This window comes from Crocuta crocuta, unplaced genomic scaffold (genome assembly GCF_008692635.1).
Source record: "Crocuta crocuta isolate KB4526 unplaced genomic scaffold, BGI_CrCroc_1.0 scaffold112, whole genome shotgun sequence".
NCBI classification, from domain to species: Eukaryota; Metazoa; Chordata; class Mammalia; order Carnivora; family Hyaenidae; genus Crocuta; species Crocuta crocuta.
In genome coordinates this window covers 4,187,919-4,203,617 of record NW_027528818.1, presented here as the reverse complement: position 1 = coordinate 4,203,617, position 15,699 = coordinate 4,187,919, and the positions used below count along the sequence as shown (strand labels likewise).

The 15,699-nt window shown below is 41.7% G+C and overlaps 1 long non-coding RNA gene and 1 pseudogene across 1 annotated transcript in view; one reads left to right on the top strand and one right to left on the bottom strand.

The window, feature by feature from the left end:
- Nucleotides 1–15,699, top strand: part of LOC144224849 (uncharacterized) — a 67,304-nt gene that overhangs the window by 25,592 nt on the left and 26,013 nt on the right. The window contains exon 2 of the long non-coding RNA XR_013333159.1: nt 2,101–2,213. This is a non-coding gene — a long non-coding RNA (uncharacterized LOC144224849). The remainder of the gene's footprint in view (nt 1–2,100; nt 2,214–15,699) is intronic.
- Nucleotides 14,334–15,699, bottom strand: part of LOC144224792 (forkhead box protein K2 pseudogene) — a 2,163-nt pseudogene continuing 797 nt past the window's right edge.

Here is a 15,699-nt window from a genome sequence, read left to right as displayed (position 1 = left end):
AAGGTAGACAGGTTTGTTTCCAGGAGATAAGTAACTTGTCCAATGCCTTACATCTAAAGGACAGATAAGTAACCTATCCAATGTTCAGAAATACCCATTTCTGAACCCAGACCTCCCCGGCTCTTTATGTCTCCATTGCATTTCAGGAGATGAGTAGCACCCACTCTTTGTGTAGCATAGGACAAAAAGTGTGTTTGATGTATTGGCATAGATCTTTTTCAAGCCTCCTCATTGTCATTAAAACTCAAATCAAAATCCATCTCTTTCATACCTGACTCTTTTTCTACTACCAATTAATTTGTAGGCCTTGAAATGATACTTTAAAATATTATGTCTATTATTTTATGAGGATGAGTTCTATCTTTCTTGCCGTTCTGAAATTTCTCCCAGAGCCTCACAGACTCTTAGGTTTTGGGATATACTTGGAGGAGCCCCACCCCCAGTGTCCCTTAAACACCTTTCCTTTTAGTTCAGACACTTGAAAGCATATAATGCCTCTCATCTCCCTTTTTATAAATGAATCATTCTCACTCTCTTCAACTGTTGCTCAAAGACCAGCCTGCTCACCTGTGGGCTTCCTCAGGTTTCCTGACCCTCTTCTCCCCTTTCTTCATTGTCCCGTATTACCACAGTGTCTTGGCTAGGAGGAGGGGCATACGCAATATAGTGAAGTGGCCTTGCAATTACTGATGCGATGATTGTTTCCTCCTTTGGGAACTAGAGATAAGACACTGTGTGTCCAGTGACATAACGTATAGCATACACAGACAGTTTGCAGGCTGATGACCTGAACTGGTCCATGCTGCATGCCCCAGTCAAGTCTTCCACTCAGATAAGATATCCAGGTAAGACTGACCAACAGCAAATATGTATATATTAGAGGAATATTTCATAGTGGACTTTACAAGGACCACTAAATATTTTATTGAGAGTGTTAGAAATGCACTCTTTCAAGACAACTGTGAATCTTTATGTGCACAGATACATGACAAACCGCAAAGGAAACACAGAGGGTTGAGAAATCAGTTTCTCGTTCTTTGTCACTAAGAAACTGATGATAACACCTCCTTCAACAGCATGGCTAAGGGCCTACTTTCTAGCTGGTATGAGTCCATGCAGTGTTTCACACTGTTCTTGTCACGCACGATATGGTTTTGCTTTAGGGACTTTCTAACTGAGCATGGGAGTTTCACGTTTCTGACCGTGCCCTTCCTCCTTTCTCTTGCATATGTTTTGACTTGCCGGGGATTTTTTTGAATTAGAATATCTCTTGGTCTTTGAGGCTCTGAGGATGGGAGAGATCTGGAAATGCTATTGGTAAGCCAGGAGTAGAAATGGGACATGGAGCTCACACTTGCATAGCTGTGTGCTGCTCCCTTTGAGCGGCCACCGTGGCTCCTGTGGCTGCAGGAGCTGGAATCTCTGTTGATCCACTTCCACTTCCCATTTATGGTGAGGGTGATAGTAGTGCATAGACAACACCAAACAGAGAGCCCGAGTCTTTGTTAGAGCTCAGGAAGTGCTAGTTAAATGCACCCCCGCCAGGTCATCCACGGAACTCTGGGAAAGCACAGAGTACGCCTTGGCCTGTGTACATGGAAGGGACATCGACTTTGTGCCAGCAGGGGCCTTGCCACAAGCATCACCTACAGTTTGCAGGCTGCTGACCTGAATTGGTCCAGATTGGTTGCTTGAACATTCAGAAACTTAAAACTATCCAGGTTCAGTCATAAGGTCTCTAAAGGAAAGTGCCTTCCACATGTTTGGGGGGGCCAGTCCCCCGCACCCATCCCAAAGTCAGTTTAAGGATACAGAGGGACAAAACCTGGAATATATCTCAAGAAATCATAGGGTTCTAATGAAAAACCAATTAGGGCAGACAGATGGCCAACACACACTTCCAACTTTGTTTTGGATATTTGGAGGAGTTATTTTTGTATCATGTGAAGGCAATGCCTGACAGCAGGTGTTAGTCACCATCATTTAGAGTGTGTCTAATAGAGCCTTAGGTATGGAAGCAGGATTACTGGCATTTTATTTTGTCATTTTCATCTTAAGATGTCAAACATACTTTTTAAACAGCATTTTTAATGATTTCAGGGGTTCACGAGCAGACAGTTCACCAGCCTCATCTCTGAGCTGCTGACAGACTCAAAATAAAATGCTCTTTCCATGTCTTTATAAACCAAGTGCTTCAAGGAAAAGAATATCAGGTATGTTATTCTTTTCAAATTATAATATTTAAGTGAAATATGGGTCTTGTTGGCTGTTTATTACAAGGGAGAGAATTGAGGTTAAATCGTCTAATTGGCTAAGCAGGGCTCCAGGGATCTAGCCCCCGCTGTCCAGCTGAAATAACAGCAAGAGCCAGATAAAGTCATTTTCGTTTCCTTGGAACATCACTTTTTCATTGGGAAAAAGAAAGTTTAAATAGTGAGGGGGAGAAGGGCACTCAGTGGGAGAACATTTTAGAAGAACTTTGCTATTCCAACAGCCTTACTAGTCAATTCTATGACCTTTTGTTCTATCGAGTATCTCATTGAAGACCTGCAAGGAAAAGGTTTATATAAGAATAAAGAAACAAACTGAATGAAGAGTAGAGAAGGGAAGGAAGAAAGAGAAAAACAATTAGAAGGGTATTAAGAGAAGATTCTTTTCCCGGCACATACACTCAACAAGTATAAGACAACTCAAGGAAGCGGGTGGATTGGACTCATTGAGCAAAAAACGACACAAGCAAATAGGGTAAATTCAGGAACAAAAGTTCTAAGGATAAGTCCTTAGGAAGAGATTAACAAGTACCCACTTAAGATTTATGGGGTTGGAAAGCTGATCGTAAAATGAGTTGGATGAAGCAAAACATACTTTTTCTGGTGCTTTATCTACCCATGAAGGAACTTTAGGAATAGAAATAGAACATGGTTTTGAAATAAATATCTGGAAAGAAATTCAGGGCCCTTCTTGGCTTAGTGTTTGCTAACAACTCTAAGCAATTCTATTGGTTTCTATGTGTGTAACAATTACTGAGAAATTAAATTGTTTCTGGAAAAATATAATCCTTAATTGAGGGGATACTGCAAATTTCTAAATGAAATACTGTAGATAATAAGTAGCAACCTTTTTCTAATTATATACCTAAATGCAAAAGCACATACTTCTGGTAAAATATTGGTAATGAGTGCTTTTTTTTTTAATTTAAGAAGCATTTGTGAACCTCTGCAATGAGTACTGACTTAAGTACCTAGAGTAGTACTCAAAATATTTACTGAAATAAAATATTTTCAGTAATATTTTATTATTGAAATAAATATTCAATAATTTGAATTAGTTTTTATGACTGAAATAAAAAACTAAAAATTGCAGGAATATTTCTAGAAATATTCCCAGTCTCTGTTATTATGGCATATCATCTGTTACTCTTTTATAAGACTAAGATAGCATCAATGTACCTAATTTTACAATCCAAGCCTTTTTTTCCTCCTTTACTATCACATAATCATGTCTCCACCTAAATATTTTTTTGCATTTTTATATGGAAGAGATAACAGAATACAGAGTTAAAGATTTGGATGTGAAATTCATCTTTAGCGATTGCGACCTCTTCGATGGTCAGGCCACAGCTGTTGAATAATATTTGAGAACATGGAACAAATTAATCAGAGAAATGTTAGAGTTGGAAAGAGTTATGGAACTTATCTTAAATACATTATTTTACAGACTCAGTAAGAACTTTTTGACTCTCACTCAGCACTGGGTTGGCTGCTGGGATCCAAAAATGGAAAAATGTAATCTTGAAGAGGTCCTGTGATATATCCAAGGTCACATCCTTGACTAGATACGTCCTCTTTGATCCCCTCTCCACATTCTCTGTTCTGTACTCCTGGATGCTGACTTTTAGGAACATTATATCAGTAAGATTTCTAGTCTTCTGCCTTCTAGTTGAGATTAGAACACCTATGGAGAACACTGCCCAAAGATCAAAGAATAAAAAGAGTGAGTTAAGGGTATTTTCCTCCTGCTCCTTCCCCTTGTGGTTGCCTTGAGCTGGCTACACCCTTGATATGTCAGGGAGCCGTCTCCAGACGATTCTTCCTCTCCAGATTCTGATAACTGTTCCCGCTGCGTTTTTCTCAGGCTACAGGTGGCAGAGGCAACTTACAGTTCTTAACCACTGGTTCTACATTTTTCTGTGTGGTTTTCCTATACCCTGCCCATGTCTTTGTAAATCTTTAATTAAATTTTCCTAAAACTGCCCAATTGTAGCATGCTATCTGTTTTCTGTCAGGACCATGAGAGATATACAACTTATAGAATGATTCTCCACTTACTTGATTTGTTATGTCCTCTGGGATGTTTGTAAAGCAAGTTTTACTTAAGGGTGACAGAGTTCTGATTGTTGCTAGAGGTTTGCTATTTTTTTTTTAATTTTTAATGTTTTATTTATTTCCAGGAGAGAGAGATTGACACACACAGTGTGAGCAGGGAAGGGTCAGAAAGAGTGGGAGTCACAGACTCAGAAACAGGCTCCAGGCTCTGAGCTGGCAGTCAGCACAGAGCCCAGCACAGAGCAGGGCTCAAACCCACGAACCGCGAGATCATGACCTAAGCAAAAGTCAGACGCTTGACCGACTAAGCCACCCAGGCGCCCCAGAGGTTTGCTATTTTTAAGTCCTTGATAGATGCAGGAGTTGAGGTTGGGACAACACGGCAGAGTCAATATGGTGGCACTGGAATTTTACATTCAGTTTGCTTAAGTTGATACTTAAATAGCTGGTGGCTCAATCACATTCTTTGGTTCTGAGTTCTATCAAGCGGGATTTCCATTTGGTGAGAGATAACCTCTTCTGTCCCTCTTCTCTAAACTCGCAGTATAAGGTACGTCATTGTGTTTTGACTGAATTGTTATCAAGTTTGACTGTCAAAGCAACAAAAGTGAGACCATGTTGGCCTAGACTTGTGGAAGAGGGGTGCCTTAAGAAGTCTCAAGAAAGCCTGCTATTTGTCTTTCCTACCCTCAGCTCTCTAAGATTCTATTTAACTTTTGGCTTATGGTTTAAATCCTCCAACAGTAGAGCCAATTCTTGAGGTTAAAGCTTTGATTCTTACTCAAATTGTATTCTTCTTGAGAGTAATAACATGTCAAACTATTGGTGATTAAAAATGATCTTGATAACAGCGTTTTAGTTCTTTCTGAGAAATTTGGGAAGAGAGAGAGATCTGAGGGGTTTGGATACTACAATTAATGTATAAGTGGGAGAAGAGGCCAGTGGGGGAAAAAAAGGAGATACTTTCATGTCAGAAAGTATATATCATAAATTTGCTAGACATAGAAAAGAGGTATGATTTAAGATAAAGTTGAGAAAACTCTTTCTCAATTATAGAACCAGGTGTAATGAATGTCCCTTGGGAAAACGATGAAAAGCAATCTGAGTGAATTCCTTGCCTTGTTTTATTGTTCTCAGCCTTTGAAGCATTATACGTGAATATATGTTACAGTCATGTTGAATAGGATGCAGTAAATAGTTAATATCAGCATTTATTGACTTACCATATGCTAGGCAGTGTTCTAAGTATATTATATTAACTCATTTATTAACTCATATATTATATATGAGTTATATTAACTCATTTATTAACACATTTGATTCTCTAAATAATTCATGAGGAAGATATATTATTGATCTCTGTATTGGTTTCCTAAGACTGTCATAACAAAGTACTACCAACCGGGTGTCTGAAACAGCAGGAATTTATTGTCTTAGTGTAGTGACTGGAAGTCCAAATTCCAGATGTTAGCCAGGTTGGTTCCTTCTGAGGGCTCTGAAGGAGAATCTGTTCTAGGCCTTTTTCCCAGTTCTGGTAGCCTTTGGCATTCCTTGACTCGTAGATTGTCTTCTCACAATGTCACGCTATCTTCCCTCTGTACGTATCTAACTGTGTTCAAATTTCCCATTTTTATAAGGACACCACTCATGATGGATTAAGGCCTACCTCATCTTATCTTGACCATCTGCAAAGATCCTATTTACAAATAAGGTCACATTCACAGGTATTGAAGGTTATGACCTCGGCATCACTTTGGGAGACACACTTCAATCCATACCGGTCCCCATTAAGATGAAGAAGCCAATGCACAGAGCAGCCCTTTAAATTGCCATGTCACTGAGAACGTAAGTGGCGGTGGCAGAGTCAGGGCCCTCTAACCATCACACTATACTGCCTCTCATAAAGGAAGCCCAGATGCAGAAAAACTGGATTACAATACAGCAAAATGGTTGCTGGGTTTGTACGTGACTGAAAGGTTTTTCTGTCTCTCACTCTGAAGCAGTGGTGGACATAATCTAAGCTGTACGAAATAATTTTTAATTGAGATTTACATTAGCACTGTCTGATGATATGTCTGGCACTGGTTAAGAACATTACAATTCCTGGGGTACTTGGGTGGCTCAGTTGGTTAAGTGTCCAACTCTTGATTTCAGCTCAGGTCTTTTTTTTTTTTTTAAACATTTTATTTATTTCTGAGAGAGAGAGAGACAGCGTGAGAAGCAGAAGGTCAGAGAGAGAGGGAGACACAGAATCTGAAACAGACTCCAGGCTCTGAGCTAGCTGTCAGCACAGAGACTGATGTGGGGCTCGAACCCACGAACCGTGAGATCATGATCTGAGCCGAAGTCAGCCACGCAACCAACTGAGCCACCCAGGCGCCCCCAGCTCGGGTCTTGATCTCAAGGTTGTGAGTTCAGGTCCTGCATTGGGCTCCATACTGGCCGTGGAGCCTACTTTAAAAAAAAAAAAAAGAACATTACAATTCCTTTTCCTAGATAATCTGCTCTTTATGTTGAAACTTCTGATAAAGACCAAATGAAAGAAAATTGTTTTTTCATGCCTACTTATAATTGAAATATACTTTTCATATAGTAAAATGTACATGCCCTAAGTATATAATTTGGTGTGGGGGTTGATAAATGTATATACCTGTATGTTAACCATGGGATTGAAGGTGCTTCACATTATTTTGCATCCTAACTACTTTTTATTGGGCTTTGTTATTGGGCTAATTGGACATGGTTTCTTCAGCACCTGCCTTGGTACATTCCATCCACCATGGATGGTGGTAAGTGAGTTTGAGGGATTATCATGGCCAATATTTTTTTCACCGTTGACATAAAAGATGTAGGATTTGGAAAGCTAGAGTGGTTCTTAAAATAAGATGGAGCAAGGAAGGTCTGATAGTGGCAGCTGTGTGTAGAGCACTATGGCAGCACCTGCTATCTGCCCACCCTCTGCCTGAACCTTTCTCCTCCCTCATGTCACAACCCAGTGCAGAGGTAGAGGCACATGCCTTTGACATTGTCAGCACCTTCTTGCCCTCTGAGGACAATCTGAAGCAATCCTTACTGGAATGGGATGTTAGTGCTAGTGGTGGGGAGTGACTTCAGTGACTTCTCTGCATTCTTATAAGAATAATGGAATTCCAGGGGCGCCTGGGTGGCTCAGTTGGTTAAGCATCCAACTTCGGCTCAGGTCATGATCTCACAGTTCATGGGTTCAAGCCCTGCGTCGGGCTCTGTGCTGCCAGCTAGCTCAGAGGCTGGAGCCTGCTTCAGATTCTGTGCCTCCCTCTCTCTCTCACCTTCCCCTATTCATGCTATCTCTCTCTCTCTCAGAAATAAATCATAAAAAAAATTAAAAAAAAAGAATAATGGAATTCTTGAAAGATATAGGGTAGAGAAACATCTGAGATTATGTAGGAATTCTCTGCAGAGACAATTGGAGTAATTGTCCCTCAAGGTTGCTTCCAACTCTGTGATTCTAGAATTTATTTTTCAAATAAAGAAGTTGCGTAGTAAGTGATGTGAAAGATAACATAAGAACACCTAGTGCCATGTTAGAACTGTAGGACCTGTGAGGAAAACTTTGGCACATCCATCATCAATCCATGAGCCTCCCGTGGTCAGAATCTGCATTCCTTCTGCCTCACTCTTAGACTTCTGTTTCCTACTCAGACTCCATGACTTTTCAAGCTCTTGTTAAAAGGCTCATTCATCAACTAGGGGGAAACCCACAGAGGGTGGAGGTAAATGTGCCAACATACGGCATATTGCTCCCCCTTCACTGGCATGGCCGCTGCAGTCCGATTGAAATAATGGCTCACAGGGCCCGCAGGCACCACCACCTGGGGCCCCTCAGGATGCTGACGTGGAAACAACTTTCCAGCTGACACTTTGTTATTGTAACTAAAAATTTGGGAACAAGCAGAGAAACAGTATTTCGAGAAAAGTCCTGATTTGTTTTGGATACCAAGCCAAGAACAGAGGTATCTCAGATTTTATAAGTTGCTCTGTCAGTCAGAGAGACACCTGTGGAATTTGCAGTACTTTGCACTGCAGAATAGCTTGTAATTGGATAGGTGAATTCCCCTTCCCTTTTCTGTTCCCTCCTTCGGAAGCCAGCCAGCCATAGGAGGCTCTGGAGTGATGCATGTCTAATCACAGTGTGCAGACAGTTCGCTGGGGTGTCTTAGTTCCTGTTGTCAGAGTTTGTGTTTACCAAAAGAAGAGTGTACCTGTAGGAAGTGGCAGTCTTGTGACAAGTATGACAAAGAAAGTAAGGGTGTACCATGCAGTAAACCTGGGAGAGCATGGTACATAACTGAGAGGCAGCGTCATTGCCATCATGGTGGGCAGCCATTCCTTGATGTCAAGCGCCCCTGTATGGCCTTGTTCTTTCCTTCCCTCCTTCCTTCACACAGCACCTAGCAGAAAGCTCTGTACCTGTTAGTACCTCTGTAAGCATTGCTGCTAACTGACCTACCTTCCAGACTAGCTCCCCACGGTAGCACAAGCTTGTATCAGCCAGAGTAGGAGCAATCCAGCTCTCAGCCGCCCTACTAAGCTCTCAGGAGCATTTTGCCCTGGGGCTGCTACAGAAGGGTCAAGGAAGAGACAGGGCACTTAATCAGTTTCTGAGCTTTATCCTCTAAGTATGTGTAAGTATATAGTTACCAGTAATGATTTATCCTAACACATCTTCCTCTGAGTTCTAGAATGTTTTCTAAGCAATACTCCATCAATCCTCCAAGCAGCTTTTAACACGGATAGGAAAATGAACATGTTTTCTACGACTCATAAACAGTATGGATGCTCTTAATAAACCCAGTTTTATAGAGATTGTGGTGATGATTTCTCAGCCCTAGCTAAGTCAGAGATACCAGTTCACTTTGGGACAAGTGCTCATTGAATCGAAAGTTGTGTGTGACGTATAGGAGGATTAGGAGGAACTTGACGGAGGAACAAGGGGGAGAAGAAGGGCGGAAATGGTGGGGGAAAGGGAGAGAGGCAAACCATGAGAGACTCTTGAATGCTGACAAAAACTGAGGACTGATGGACGTGAGGGGTAGGAGGGATGGGCATGGAGGAGGGCACTTGTGGGGATGAGCACTGAGTGTTATGTGGAAACTAATTTGACAATAAACTATTTGTAAAAAAAAAAAAATAAAAAAAAAATAAAAACAAACACTTTATTGAAAAAAAAAAAAAAGAAAGTTGTGTGTGAATGCAAGCATGACCGGGTCTGTCTGATACCTGGTGCCTCGTAAACATTAAATATATGTTGAGTGATATGTAACTCTGTAGCAAATTCCTTCCTTATATTTGAAAAAAAAAATCTTTCTTATTTTTGAAAGGACAAACACACTACATATGACTGTGAAAATATACACAAGTATATACAACAAAATATAAGTCATTCTCATTATCATATTCTTTTTTTATCATTATCATATGCTTTCTGACTCTCTGATAGTAGTAGCTGTTAATAGTTTGTGTATACTTGCAAACAGTTTTCCTATATATGTGTATTTATGAAATGTAAAATATAAATATCTATATATATAATGTGGAATATTAAGGTTTATATGTCATTCTGTAACTCATTTTCATCACTGAGGAATACATGTTGTGGTAGTACAAAATCTATAAATCTAAGTTACACTTTCTAATTGCCACATACCTTCTTTCCAGCCTAAAAGATTTTTAACCCATCTCCTATTAATTTATGTCGTTTCCAAATGTTTTCATATTTCAAAAAATGCCACAATAAATGCTCTTGTGAGCAGAAAAGTTACAATAAATATTTCTGTGGCATGCTTTGCAATAAGGAAAGAACTGTTACAATTCTCCTTGGAGGAGAGGAGTGTTTTTAATGTAAATTTCCTAAAGAAAGAATTGCTTTCAAAGGGTAATTCCATGTATCAGTTACTTTCATATAAATGTTTAAGACCATCATTTATTGTTATTCACAAGATGATGTGTTGGCTTAGTGTTTCTTCCCAGTTAGATTCAGTCATATGCCTGCAGTCAGCTTGGAGTTGACTAGGCAGATGATGGTAGTGGGGCTCTCTCACATGTCTGGGGTTAGCTACCTATCGTCTGCTCTGATAGCCACAGTGTTTCTCCTGGAAGCTAAGCCTGGGCCTGTTCTCTATGGCAAGACAGAGGTCAGTGTGAGGAGTGCAAACAGGTAAGCATGTCTTCAAGTTTCTTATGTCAAGCTTGCTATTACCCAGTGGCCAAAGCAGGCTACGTGGCTGAATATGGAGTATGAGTGGGAGGCCATTGGCAAAGATATGAAAAATTAAGATAATTTTTCCAGTCGACTTCCATACATAATCAGAAAGTTTCCAGATACCGCCGAATTGCCCTCCCACACAATTTGTCTTTACCACAACAAATGGTATATAAGAGGGTTTTGGAAACAAAATTCGGTCTCCCAGTATGAAATATTAGGAACATAGCACAATTTTACTTTAATGACCTTTGTGCCTTCCTTTTGATTTCTGCTGTTATGTTCTAGGACTACTAAGTTTATTCCAGTTATTGCTTTTTTCTATTGTATAGTTTTCCTAAAGATTTATAACATTTACTTTCTTTTTTATAACTTTAATTTTTAACTTTAATTAAAGCAACTTTAATAGTTTTTTTTTTTGCCTTAGCCATAATTAAAAGGGAATTAGTATATACGGTTAGTCTTTTCATAAAGTGGTTTCTACATTGCTAAGCATGTATATTTTGAACGACATCTTAGTTTAATGAAATTTTGTTATTAGATAAGTTTGCAAAACATGCTCTATTTTCTGAGACCATTTACATCTAACAATCCCTTTTTGTTGCTTTTTACATAGACTATTTTTCCTTACTTAGCTACGATCTTCTAGAATTGAATGTTCCTAAGGAGAGCTTTGAGATATGTGATTTTTTTCCTCCTTTCATTCATTCATTTAACACATATTTACTGAACTCCTACTACTGGACAGGCACTATTCTAGGTACTGAGAATACGGAAATAAACAACATACACACAAATATTTCTGCTTTCCTGGAGCTTAAATTCTATAGAAAGACATATACAATAAGCAAAATAAATAAATACTAATGGCCTATATCATATAGATATATAAGTAAATATAATATAAGCAAGAAGAAAAGGAGGGATATGGAGTGCCAGAGTGAGGGTATCTTTAAATGGGGCCATCAGAAAAAGAGTCCCTGAGAAGTTTACATTTGAAGGAGGTGAGTGAAAAGACTGACATATTTGCCTCAGGAGCATTCCAGGCAGCATGAACAGTAAGTGCAAAGGCCCTGAGGTGAACATGTCTGGCATATTTGAGGAACAACATGGAGGCCTGTTTAACTGGAGCAAAGGAAATGAGGTGAAGAATAGAAGAGATGAGGTCAGAATGCTAACTGAAGTTAAGATCGGTTTGGGCCTTATGGATCATTTTAGAAATTTGGTTTATATCCTGATGAGAGGTTAAAACACTGGATGGGTTCGAAGAGAGAAGTGACGAAGTCTGACTTAAGGCTTGAACAAAAATATTCTGGCTATTCGTAGGTGACATTTTATCTGTTGTTGTTTGTTTTCCCCTTCTGGATACTCTGAGGAAACTTACATTTTTTTTTTTAATATTTAAAGTAGAAAAACTTTCTTAGCGTATCCATATTAGTTGTGGTGGTTTCATATTAATATTTCCTGTAACATACTAGACAGCCTTTTGATTCACAAATTTGGTTCTTCACTTGGGGAAAGTTTTCTTCTGTAATATCTTTTAATATTCTTGAATTTCATATACTGTTTCGTATTTTGGGGGGACCCATCATCTGTTTGTTGAAATGCTGGTGTTTGACCTCCTGCTGTCATTTTTCTGTTAACTACCTTCCTACCTCTGCTTCCTATATATTTGGTATATACTTTCCTCAAAACTATCCCCCACATCTCACAGTTATTTTTCTCTCCTATTCATTCCTTCCTGCTTCGTATTTATCGTTTCTTAGCTGTCCGTGGTGTTTGACTTTTTTCATTACCTTTCCCTTGAACATTTTTTATTCTGTCATTTTATTTCCTCATCTTGTTTCATATATAATTTTATCTTCCGTCATAATGCAAAGTCTAAAAGTCTAATTTCTTGGAGTGTGTTTATTCTATAATAGGTTTTGTTTTAACTTGTTCCATTTTTAGATTTTTTTTTCTGCTACAGTATTTTTGTGTTGTTGATAAGCCTTTAGTATTCACACATTTCATTTGAAAGGGGACTGTGCCGTCCTCAGTGCCCCTCAGGGCTGGGTGGATTCTATTTTGCTCCCTTCTGTTTTCCTCTGGGTCCTCTCTGCACCTTCATTTTTATAATGTGCCCTTGAGGCAAGGTGTTGATGGCTTCATGTTCTCTTCTGTTTTCAGAGAGTTGGGGGATAGTTGCTTACAGGGGCATCAAGTTGTTTCTCTTCTTTCTCCATAGTTATTATTTTTTGAAAAGGGTGTGTGTGGTAGAAGACTGAATCTTTTTTTCCAAATGAGGTAGGAACAGTTCTGTCGCTTTAAACACACACACAATACTTAGGAGGCTTGTTTCACTTAGCGTGGAAAATTATGCTGGGACAAAGTCAGCACAAAGAAACAAACAACAGAAAGCAGCAGGAAAGAGAACCGGTTAAATGCAGCTCCGGAGTCCAGCAGTTCTTGGGGTCGTGGTTACATGCAGCCTGGCCTGGGCATTTGTCAGTCTGTCTGTCCGTCGTACACACTGAGATGGAGGCAGACTGACTGCATCAGGTGCCCGCTCTAACGTGGAAAACCTGTGGATGTTATCAAGTAGCTCGGTCCTCACCTTAACAGGACAGATGAAAGGAAATCATTCCATAGGCTGGGAAAATGAACAAAAAGAAAACTACGTGGGTTCTTTCTCCCCAGATGAAATCAACATGAAAGGGCCTGTATGATTCCAAAATTTCCAGAGTACAAATGGAATGAACTGAACCGTCAAAGACCCCCATTATTTTATAAAGTGCACATCAAAATATACTAATTCCACATGGGAACAACAAACTGCTGTCTTGTCTACCAGTGCCAGCTCTGAGGATCCTGGGGGGCAGCGAGGAGGCTCCCACCCTGTCCCTGCAGCTCTGCCTGCACCAGGCACCATCCTCCCTAAGGACCCCAGATCTCTGCTTGGGAATTACAAGCTGAGCACAGAGTGGGGAGACCCTTCCCCAACCAGGTTTTGTTGCATGTGCTTTTGTTCAGGTGTGACTTCTTTCTTTAAGGAGGTTTAAGGCCACCTGGGTTTTGGTGTTTCCAGTGCTGAGGTGAAGCCCAATGGCAGCACCCTCTACCCACCGAGACGGTGTGCTCCCAGCATAGGTGAAGGGCACTGTCTCCTTTGGGTAGCACAGACTTGACATAAAAATAAGAAAAGCTGTCCTGAAAGCTTAGGCTGTAAGCTAGATATGAGCTGGAGGCAAGGAAGGCGATAAGTAGGTTATACGTTAGAAGCCTGGGGGCACAACATCCTGACTTTGTGGCTTCCAAGACCCTGGGCAGACGGAGCAAGAGCCACAGGTGTGGAGCACGTGCTCTCCTCCTATTCTTCTGCTCCAGGGTGACCCCTAGACTCATTTTAATGTATTTGCATTGCTGTTTTAGCCCCCCTGCCTACCCCTGCCTTGGTGGGGGGGAGGGAGAAGCTGCCATGACTGTTGGGTAGAAACTTTGTAGACTCAAAAACTCCCCTTCCCAACCTGTGGGAGGAGTCCCCAGAAAGACAGGAAGCAGCCTATTTTAGAGACCATTCCCCATAGCCCACGGTTCCCCCCCAGAAGAGGACCCCTGTACCCTCAGGCAGTTGCCCCCTCTGGGCGTGCCTGCTCTCCCTTCTTGGGAGAGTAGTACTGCCCCTAATAAACTGCTTTGTGCTTGCTACCTTCCCTCTGGCTGTCTTTATTTGAGCGTGGATGCTCACGCCAACCCTCTGGGGGGAATGCAAGAACCGAAACAGCCATTCACACAAGGCAGGCTCCCCCAGTGAATGCTGGGGTCCCAGTCACTAGTTTTGGACGTCCTTCTCGTTGCCAGCAGCTGACAGCGGTCCACGCTTGGGGCAACGATGTTGCTCTTGTGTCTTCTGTCTTGACCTGCTTCTGCTCGGGCTGCTCTGACTGGTTGCCGATTCCGGTGCTCTGTGGGCAGGGAGGCTGACACGGATGCATGTCTTGCCAGCCTTCAGAGGACCCACCACTACATCCTTCACCAGGCCATGGACGGTGGCAGGGATTGGCACCACGTGAGTCCCATTTTGTGTTACAGTTTTTATTGGTAGCTGGTGCTGACCTGGACGGGGGTGGTCTCTGAAATCTGAATGACCTGGCTAGCAGTGCCTACAGGGTGTGGCATGGCGAATCGCAGAAATAGCTTCTACTTTTGCTTTTACTTCTTTATGATCTTCATTTCCCTGTGGCTCGGCCTTACTGGGGGGCCAGCACGGCTGCCTGAGTGACCACTGACTGGTCGGCAACAGTGTATGTGTTCACTGGGGCCAGGCGGGCCACACTGGTGATGGACGCTGCTGGGATCTGATGGATGATGTGAATCATCCGCATGGCAAGCTGCTCTGAGGTCGAGGTGGTCACAGGGGCCGTGACTGTAGGTGACAGGCCTGATTGCTGGTGGCGGCTGCTGCTGCTGCTGCGGCGTGGCAATTCAAATGGCCCAACTAGACAGAGGTGGGTCTGGTGCACTCTTGGGCAGGCCCAAGAAGGCGTCTTGGATGACAGCCGGTTTGGACTGTGAAGTGCCAGGCTCAGGCTCCAGGTGGGGGGGGGAGGGGCTATGAACCTTCAACAGGTGCTTAGGGGTCTGGGCACCACTGGTGTGAGCAGACAGCACTCCAGTGTGACTGGGAGGGGCTGGGATACTTCTTTAGGAGAGAGGTCCCAGAGGGATGTGCTGCAGCAAGGCACGCCCCTGCACCGTCTTTTCCTAAAAGCCTGCTCTATTCATTTGCTTTCGGAAGCAGGATCTATCCTCCAGAAGGAGCCTTTGCCTAGTTCTTCCTGGGAATGTGGTACTTTGATGAAATAATGGTTCAGGAGAGAGGCTGTGGCAGACTGAATCCTGCCAGCCCTTGTCCGCAGTCCTGTAGTGTGGATGATTTTTAGTGCCTTGAGTATAAATTCCATTTAGAGTGAGTTGTTTATCAGGAGCCATTGTAATTGCTTGTAGGATTAACTGTGCATAGGAATAAGGTGGCTTTGAATCATCCTCTGTGCTGTCTCCAGGGGAAGCTTCCCTTTCATTTTCTGGCTGCAAGTTGTCGGCCTTTAAATTGAGGTCGGCTGGTATCACACTGCCGGTTTTTGTACCGCGAAG